We start from the raw sequence: 10,484 nt of genomic DNA, 5'->3' as shown, positions 1-10,484 counted from the left end.
TTAGGCTTTAAAAGCATGTAATGAAAAACAGATATTTGAAAACTATCAAGTATTTAATGAGGCATATTTTGCTATAAAGCAAATATAATAAGTTTATTATAATAGCAAATTCTTACATGAAATTCTTGACTGTTATGAAAATGTATAGAGTGGTTTAAAAATTCAACATATTAATGATGAATCAACTCCCCAGAATATGATTAGCTTTAATTCATAAGTAAGATAAATGAAATGTTAATTGTTAGGGAAACATCAGGAAAGATATTCAAGTTCTAAATTTTCATCACGAATACAGTAGTAGAAAATGGAAGTCTGGGAACTGCTAAATGTGGATGTCTGTGCCTAGGAAAAGTTTTGGGGATGACCTGGCCCAGGCTAGGTGGGATCCTCTTAATTTATTTTCTCACTATCCTATTTTCTTTCTGAAAAAATTCCCATCTGGTTAATTTTGTGCTTTATATAGCAAATTTCTAAATCTGGAAGTTTGCAAAAACAATACTAAATCTACTAAATAATAAATTGATATTGGAACATATAGATACAAATATACCTTACAATTTTAATCTATATTTATGGTCAAATTATAACAAAAGGAAGATATCCTCCTAATGGGAAATGATTAAAAAATAATAAGACTAAGATATAATGTAAAAATTTTCCAAATAAATGGAAGAATAAAATTTGAGAAAGCAATTGGATTAAATTCTTTTCTCTAAGAACTATATAGATTTGTATGTGATTGTCTTCCAAAATTTACTTATCATGGAAATTTAGGCTTTTAGTACATTTTAGTAATAATTACAATCTTAATAGATAAATAATTAATAATAATAAAAATAATAAAGGTAACAATTAAAAATTGTATTAAGATTTTTATGCATAAATTATATTGATAACGGTAAGGAAAATAGAAATAATTTAATGTATCTGATAAGTTTAAAAATCAGAAGAATTCCTCTTACTGTTGGATCCTCATAAATTTTTAAAAGATTCTTATATCAGGATTTTGGTGAGTATAGAAACAATGGATGGTATGTGCACTGAAATTCTTTGAAGTTTCAAAATTTGAGAAGTAAATTTAAATGCTATTATTAGCAGAATTATTAAAAAACCCTTACATTTAGAACCAGAGAAGCAGATTCCCCTTTACAGCTGACTTAAGGTAGAGTCTATTGTCCAAGAAAAAATATCTAGGGATCAGCTAACTACAGGAGATAGCAGGGATTCAAAAATTTGCTGATTAAATAGATATTGAAAATGGATTACTTGGGTATAAGGAGACTTGATGTCAGTTAATATTGATAATAACTATTGTGTTAATTTGGTCTTTTGTTTTAACTTTTCTTAATTAATTGGTGACATGTAAATCTCCCTTCTCAGAACTAGTCCACTGTGAGATCACTAATTAGTTTGATTTGTACTTGGCTTAATAGGATACTGAAAATATGAGAATTGTGAAAAAACTTTATTGCATTGTTTGAACCTAGCCATGTGTGGCTGGGAAACTGACCATCTCTATGGTTTGGAGATCTTGACAAGGAACTTGGAGCCAAAGATTGATTCAAGGAGTTTTCTTACAATTGTCAACTCATATGTCTTCTAAGGGTCCCCTTTTATGGCAAAGTTCTATAATCAAGAAGATTGTAAATACAACATTATCTCTATTAAATAATAAATTGGTATTGGAACATCTGAGTTAGTATAATAAGATTCAAGTACAAACATCTTTTTTTAAAATTTCTTTTTTTTTCTTTTTTTAAAAATTTAAATAACTTTTTATTGAAGAACCCATGCCAGGGTAATTTTTACAGCATTATCCCTTGCACTCACTTCTGCTCCGATTTTTCCCCTCCTTCCCTCCACCCTCTCCCCCAGATGGCAAGCAGTCCTTTACATGTTAAATAGGTTACAGTATATCCTAGATACAATATATGTGTGTAGAAACGAACAGTTTTCTTGTTGCACAGGGAGAATTGGATTCAGAAGGTATAAATAACCCGGGAAGAAAAACAAAAATGCAAGCAGTTTATATTCATTTCCCAGTGTTCTTTCTTTGGGTGTAGCTGCTTCTGTCCATCCTTGATCAATTGAAACTGAATTAGCTCTCTTTATCGAAGAGATCCACTTCCATCAGAATACATCCTCAAACAGTATCGTTGTTGAGGTATATAATGATCTCCTGGTTCTGTTCATTTCACTTAGCATCAGTTCATGTAAGTCTCGCCAGTCCTCTCTGTATTCATCCTGCTGGTCATTTCTTACAGAACAATAATATTCCATAACGTTCATATACCACAATTTACTCAACCATTCTCCAATTGAGGGGCATCCATTCATTTTCCAGCTTCTAGCCACTACAAACAGGGCTGCCACAAACATTTTGGCACATACAGGTCCCTTTCCCTTCTTCAGTATCTCTTTGGGGTATAAGCCCAGTAGAAACACTGCTGGATCAAAGGGTATGCACAGTTTGATAACTTTTTGAGCATAGTTCCAAATTGCTCTCCAGAATGGCTGGATGTATTCACAATTCCACCAACAATGAAGTACAAACATCTTATAATTTTAACTTATGTTTGTGGTCAAATTGTAACACGAGGATTTTTCTAAGGGGAAATGATTTTTTAAAAAGTAAAAAGACAAAAATATAATATAAAAGTTTTCCAAATAAATGTAATAACAAAATTGGAGAAAACTATAGGAATAGTCTTTTTGATTACTCTCATAGCTGTCAAACTTGTGGGTATAGACTCCTAGATTATTTGAAGAAAGCACCTACTCCTGAATGGATGGCAAAACTCTTTAGGAACCTCAAGATTCATGTAGTATGGATCCAAAAGCAGCCGACATCCAGATCAAACAGCTGTCCCAAGATTCTGGATGAGGGTGAAGTTTTTTTCTCCTCTTCCCTTTTGTTTACCTATCAAGGTTCTAATTCAGTCCTTTGTTAGCATTTTCTTTCCCCTACATTTTTGCCCTCCCTTTTCTTCTTGCAAGCAAATGATGGCTAGCGATGATACCTGGGACACATCTCCCCAGTTGATTCCTCAAAGAACAATTTCTTGGGCAAAATTTTGTCTGGCCTTTCATTGTATCTTGGCTTATATATTTCTCTCCTTTATTGATATAAGTGTAGGGGTTTGCAGGGTTTCTTCCTTTGCCCAAAAGGGGGAAATTTCAAGATATTAGGAGACATTCTGTTTTTTAGAGCTAAAACCTAGCATGTAGGTTTTGCCCTAAGCTTGGCATAACAACAATCCTTCGTACTCGTCTTCTGCTAGATTTCAGTGACAGCAAAATCTCCAAAATGTGTCTGGTTACGAAGCCATGCTTTGATTTAAACTTGTCATATTGTTGCTGTGACCCCTTATTGTAAGGACTGCAGTTGACTGCATAGCCACACTAAAGTGGGTCTCTTTCACTAGGAGTGGGCCTCCAGTAAGTGTAATTGTTTGCAAGCCATTTTCTTTACTTTGAAATTAAACTTCTATTTGATTCTTAATTTTCTTGTTTCTAGCCTTCAGGTACAACTCTGGTCACTCACAGATTGGAAGCCAGTTATGTCTGCTTGACAGAAGAGAAGCTGGCTTGGTGGCTTGGTAGGAAAGAAGAATGAAAAAATGAGAACCAGAATTCTCCACTGGTATATTCAGCATATCAGGAGTGAATAAGGAAGGCCCTCACCATATTGATGGGTGGACTTCTGTGGCACAGTTTTCAGAGGTCATAGATACAATTGCAAAAGATGGATAGGCATAGATTAATTGGTATTTCTTTCATTGGAGGGAGTTACCATACTGATAAAGTCATAGATACATTTGAGTAATTGTGAGTGAAAGGGAGATATATTCAGAAATGAATGTTGTGATATAAAAATGAAAGGTAGGAATATATATATTTTTAAAAAGTCGAATTATATTGAACTGAAATCTGTCTCCTTTTAGTTTTTAGTCATTTTTCCTAACCCTGACCTCAAAACTGATACAGAATAACTCTAACCTTTCTTTTAGAGGATAACTTCCTATTTTTGAATATGGTTATTCTATCTCCTTTTTCTTTTATTTTCTATATTAACTATTCTGAGTTCCTCCAAATGTCTCTCAAATTACATCACTTTGAGATACTCTTACCAGTTTGTCTTCTTTTTCTGTATATATTTATTCTGTCAAAGTGTGGTATCCAGACCTGGATACAAAAATTCTTTGGATAAAAATTAATCAATGCAAACTATGGCAAAATTATTGTCTCTTTTTCTTCCCAGATGGCATACTTCTATTAAATCAGTTGAAGATTACATTAGCTTTTTTTGGTATTCAGGTCATACTGTTGACTCACATTGAGTTTGTAGTCAATTAAAACCTTTATTTTTTTTTTTCAAATGAGCTGCTGCAAAATCAGGTCATTGTGTACTGATGGAGCTAATATGAAAAATCTAAGCACATTATATTGTTCTTCATATATTTTCATGACATTTTATTTTGTGGAAATTTATTAGTCAACCATTTCCATCTATTGAAATCTTTTGGTTCCCAACTCTAGCAAAGGCATAGCTATCCCTCCTAATTTTGTGACATCCACACATTTGAGAAGTAGGCTTTCTGTAACTTTGGTAATGTAGTGTTTTGGTTTGAAAGAAATCATGAAGTTGCTCTAGTCCTACACTTATCTGAAACAGGAATTCCTTTTCCGACTCTATTGACAAGTAGTAAACAACAATTTTTGAAAACACTGATTAGAATAAGACCAAGGACTGTGTCTTGTGCGTGTTTGTTTAGATGAGTGTCAATTTGTTAATCATTAATCAATATTCAGCAAGTGTATTTTTCAACCACTCTTGAATTTATCTAATAGGACTCTTGTCTAATCCACTTTTCTCCATATTGTCATGAGTATGTCATCAGAATAATTGAGTGACTTGGAGAAATTTGGATATACTAATTCTAGCTGTTTTCAAAGTATGGTTTTCAGACCTTCAGGAGTCCCTGAAACCCTTTTAGAGGTACTTCAAGGTCAAAACTATTTTCATGGTAATAATAAAAAAAATTTTCACAAGCATGTCAAAATATTTTCATTTCCAATTATGATAAATATCATTACATATAATCCACATAAAAAAGTTCTTCCAGTGGTTCTTAAGTAATTTTTAAGTGCATAAAGGGTAGTGAGAGCAAACAGTTTGAGAACTATTTATATATAGTATTCCCCCTGATCTACCAGTTTAGTAACCCTGCCAGAAAAAGAAATGACATTTGGAATGAATTGTTCTTAGTAAATTCAGTTTGACTTATCCCAAATTCTGTTGCATTCTGTTCTAGACAGACCACAACTGTTGTGGTCCATTTCTGGATACCACACCTTAGAGGGGAGTATGTGCAGAAGAGAGCAACAAAGATGCTAAAACAATGCCAATTAAGTGTTGATTGATGGAACTAGACTTATTTGCCTTATATGAGAAAAGATTTATGAATGATATGGTAGCTATTTTCAAGTATTTGAAGGGTTGTTATGTCTAAGAGGGATTAGTCTTATTATGTTTGACCATGTTCATAAGAATTATGACTAAAGTCTGAAAATTACAGAAAATCAGGTTTTGGTTCAACATAAGGAAACATTTCCTAACAATGTGAATTATGCCTAATTGGAACAGAATGGGCAGAAATGAGTAGTTCCCTCTTACTAGAGGTCTCTAAATGGAGATCTGACTGTCACTCCTCCAGGATGTCATGGACAGTATTCATATTTTGGAAAGGGGTTGGACTGAATGACTTCCAAGTTTCTTTAAATTTTATGACTTAATTATGATCATCATAGATAATAAATGCTTGTTGTTTGATTGATCATTTCTATGGGTTCACATATTTTCGAGAAATTAAATGAAGATAATCAGATCAGTTTATTGTATTTATTTGTTCTTGCTTTCTGAAAATTAGAATGGCATTTACCCATCTACATAATTCCTTCAAGATTGTTGTTAGCATAGTGATTACATCTGTAAGAGTTTCATTGCCTAGGGAGCTATGAGATTTGAAGCATTTTAAACTGCTAAATGTATTCTTACTATAGCCTTAGCCTTTTGAACTTTAGTTCTTTCTTCAACATGTTTGTTTTATTTCTTCAAATTTGAATGTCTTTCTCTTTGATAGAGAGTACAAAAATAAGAGTTGAGAAGCTGTGTTTTCTCTTTATCATCTTAATATTTTGGGAGGGGTTGGAGGAGATGCTGACTCTCTACTCATCTTTGTCTTTGGTTCTCAGCTGCACATTTCTGTGCCATTTGTGCACATCTTGGTGGGAGGACACCATGGTTATGTCCATTTTATCTAGTCTGTCCAGTCCCTTCTCTGGGGAACTGTCCTCATACTATGAAATCTGGAGTGTAAATGATTTTATCCTCAATGCCAAAGAGGTCATTGCCTTTTTTTTTCTTATTGTAGCCATCCAGATCCTCCAGATAAGGCACCACTGTCATACTTTGCTATATGTGCTTGATTTCTGGGTAAGGAGAAATAGAGACCAGAACCTCTGCCTGGTGTTATTTCTTATGAAAGTAATTGTGCTGCCATAGCTGCTTATTGAAAAAATTCCTAATGGTTTATATTCAAAATACCTTCCAGCAGGTCAGAAAGTGGAGGACTACAATCCCCTGGAATTGTGGTCTCCTTTCTCATCATTTTCAAATAATTTATGGATATTGTCCCCTTTAAAGGGATAAAGACCTGTTGTGACATTGTATAACATGACCCCAGCCGATCAAATGTTCATTTAAAGACTGAAAAGGTGTATAAGCCATTAGCCATTTTGGTGATTGGGATGTAAATGATACATGGCTCCTTCAGCATGCATCATCTTCTGCAAAAGAGTGCAATGCTTTTGCTACTCCTAAGTCAGATATTTTTAGTGTCTTATTGATTATAAGCAACAGTTTCCCTAGTTTTATATCTTTATGGACAATTACTTGACTATTCAAATATTCTAACCCATCTATCAGCTGGCAAAAGTACCCATGAGCCTGAAAGACAGGAAATCTTTTCTCTGGAATGCTGTCCAGCATTTTCTGTATTTTCCACACTCAGTACTCCATCACTGCATACATTTTCTGTTTCTCTTCATTATACAATAGATTCACCAGCTGTATGACATTTTTTGTGCTATAACTTCCTCAACAGCTTAATTTCCTTCTAAACATTCACCCCTCCATCCCCCCCATTGGAGATCCTACGCAACTTCTTTTGGAGGATTTTCACAGCCCTCCAGCAAATGGTTTCAGAGTCCAGCATCTCTTTCACTTTACCATAAAATCCTTCTCCCAGCACTTTCTCCATTAGGTATTTGTCAATGAGTTTGGATCTTTTGTAGCTTGGCTGATAGATGACCTAGATGGAGTCTATTTATGAATAAAAATGTCCATATCCACAAACATCAGCTTACTTTCTGTAAACCTTCCCAGCTGGGATGGTTCTGCCAAATCCATCCTGAATTAAACTCCTTAATTAGATTTCCTTAGACACACTAAAATCCCTTAATCCAAACTTGAATTCTTGATTTTCCCAACTTTTCTTTTCAAAATAAAACAAAAACAGAACAGAAAACAAAGCAAAATAAAACCTAACTCTTTCAAAAATTGTACTAATGTAATTCAGTAGTCCCTGAAAAAGGATCTGGCTCTTCAGAAAAACAACAACAACAACAACAAAAAAAAACAACAACAAGCAAAAAGCCAGGCATCTGGCTTACTTTTGACTCCATTTCAGTGCTCTGATTCGGTTAAGTCCCCTTATTACTTTTGGTTTAAAAAGGCCCAGTTTGGGTTCTTCAATTCTAGGTCATTTTCTAGGACTTTAGACCCTTGGAAAAATACAGAAGGAAAGTGGACTGTTTTCAGGACTTTGCATTACCCTTGTGTCATGGCACCCAAAGACAAACTGAGATCAGAATGTGCTTATAGGATTTTTTGCACTTTTAATCCTAAACTTGACTCTCTTTGAAAATAAACTGGTGATTAAGAGAATGATATTTAATAGAGGAACCTATCTTTTATCCTCCATACACAGATTCTTCCCCCATATCTGCCAAAAATTCTAAGCCCTCAACACTTATCAAAGTTTCACAGAGGGCATCCCTTCACCTAGAGTCTTCCAATTACTCCTACTGCTCCTCTTCCAAAGGGTCCCTTATTGCTAGCCAAAGATTAATGTGAAGATACTGATCCTGGGGATCCTTTACCAAAGAACTCCTGGAAAGAAATCAGAGAAGTTTTTCTTCCCAACTACTCAAGTTAAGGGGAAATTCCTCCCTTTAATAAATAAATCTGGGAGGAAAGGTATGAAAACAAATGAATTCAATCCAGTTTTCTTGGTTCCCCTCTCATTCTGTTTGTGGGGGGAATCTATAAAGCTTGAAATTTATCAACGCTTGTTCTTCCTTCTGAGAGACAAAATTATCTGCAGAGCATATCAAGAATTTAAAAGTAAGTAATAGGAAAAAAGGGAAGTAGCTGAAGAAGGAAATGAAATTCTGATGAAAATGATGAAAATGATCCTGACAAGTAAGAAAAGAGGCAGCTTTCAGAAATGATATGGCTGAAGAATCTGCAAAGATGGGGAAATGTTGATAAATTTCTTTCTTTTTTTTTAAGATTGATAAAAGAGGTTTATTATTAGGTGAAGATAGAGATAAGAAGGGCACTGGACAAAGGGTCCAGTGGACAGAGGATCCTCACATGGCTACCATGTTTGGAATCTCTGCTGGAAATATTGATAAATTTCAAGCTCTATAGATTTCCCCCACAAACAGAATGAATTTGTGCCTCAGGGAGAACATTGACTGGTGAAAAATCAAGAAGACTTGAGGCATAACAGGGGCTCTCCAGATGTAACCTAAGAAGATCTGAAGAAAGACCCTCAGGCATTAACCAGTGTGAAGTGCAAACACCTACAGGCTACCTCTGCAGAAACACCAGGTGGGGAGCCCTTGGGTAAATTGGTTTTAGCAGGAGCCTCAGCAGGAATCAGATACTTTCACCTCTCAGTCTGTGTGAGGAGTGGGGGGTGTGAGTCTGGGAAGATTGAGCTCAGCTGCAGAGACAAGGTCCTCGGTAAGCAGGAACCAGCACCCAGTAAGTACAGAGGCAGTGGGGCAGAGACGCTGCTAGCTATGGGCATTTGCTGGAGATGGGAGCTTTTGCTTTGGGCTTCTAGGTCAGGGGAGAACTGAAGTGAAGCTAGAGGCACCATCCCTTTGCCCCATGATTAGAGTAGCTCACACTAATATCTTTTAATACACACACACACACACACACACACACACACACATATATATATATATATATATATATATATACTAGCAAAGAGAAATTTATATGAGAACAGGGAATACCAGGGTTCATCTTAGAGGAGGATACTGAAGTAAAAAAACTTCTTCTACTCCAAAGAGTAACATTAAATGGTTTCCTGCCCAGAGAGTTTATAGAACTCAAAAAAGAATTTAAAAATCAAATGAGAGACAGAGGAAAAACTTAAAAAAACTCATCCAAGGAAAACAAAAAGATAATGAAAAAAGTTAATTAACTAGAAAAAGAGGTACAGTATCTTAAAGATGAAAATAATTCTTTGAAAATTAAAATTGGACAAGGGGAAGCCAGTGATGCTATGAGAGACCAAGAAATAATAAAAAAAGATTATAAAGAATGGGAAAAAATAGGAGAGATGTGAAACATAAGAAAAACAATAGATCTCTGGAGAACAAATCAAGAAGACAAAATATAAAAATAATTGTACTACTTGAAAGCTATGACAAAAAAAGAACCTTTTTTTAGATTAAAGCTTTTTATTTTCAAAACACATACATGGATAATTTTTTTTTTTTAACATTCACTCTTGCAAAACCTTGTGTTCCAAATTTTTTCCTTTCCTCCCCTCATTCCCCTCTCCTAGATGCCAAGCAATCCAATATGTTAAACATGTGCAATTCTTCTATACAAATATCATGTTGCACAAGAAAAATCAGAACAAAAAGGAAAAAAATGAGAAAACAAAATTCAAACAAATAACAACAAAAAGAGTGAAAATACTATGTTGTGATCTACATTCAGTTCCCACAGTCTTCTCTCTGAGTGCAGATTACTCTCTTTATCACAAGATCATTGGAGCTGGCATGAATCATCTCATTGTTGAAGAGAGCCATGTCCATCATAATTGATCATCATATAATTTTGCTGTTGCTATGTATAATGATCTCCTGGTCTTGCTCATTTCACTCAGCATCAGTTCATGTAAGTCTCTCCAGGCCTTTCTGAAATCATTCTGCTAATCGTTTCTTATAGAACAATAATATTCCACAACATTCATATACTATAATTTATTCAGCCATTCTCCAACTGATGGGCAGCCATTTACTTTCCAATTCTTTGCCACCACAAAAAGGGCTACCACAAACATTTTTGGACATGTGGGCCCCTTTCCTTTATGATCTCTTTGGGATATAAG

The 10,484-nt window shown here is 34.7% G+C and overlaps 1 pseudogene; it reads right to left on the bottom strand.

Annotated features, from left to right (window-relative positions):
- Window positions 1-6,316: 6,316 nt before the first annotated feature.
- LOC127561609 (serine/threonine-protein kinase STK11-like) lies at window positions 6,317-7,471 on the bottom strand (annotated as a pseudogene).
- Window positions 7,472-10,484: the final 3,013 nt, after the last annotated feature.

This window comes from Antechinus flavipes, chromosome 4 (genome assembly GCF_016432865.1).
Source record: "Antechinus flavipes isolate AdamAnt ecotype Samford, QLD, Australia chromosome 4, AdamAnt_v2, whole genome shotgun sequence".
NCBI classification, from domain to species: Eukaryota; Metazoa; Chordata; class Mammalia; order Dasyuromorphia; family Dasyuridae; genus Antechinus; species Antechinus flavipes.
The sequence above is the reverse complement of the archived record's forward strand: the minus strand, read 5'-3'. Positions and strand labels throughout refer to the sequence as shown.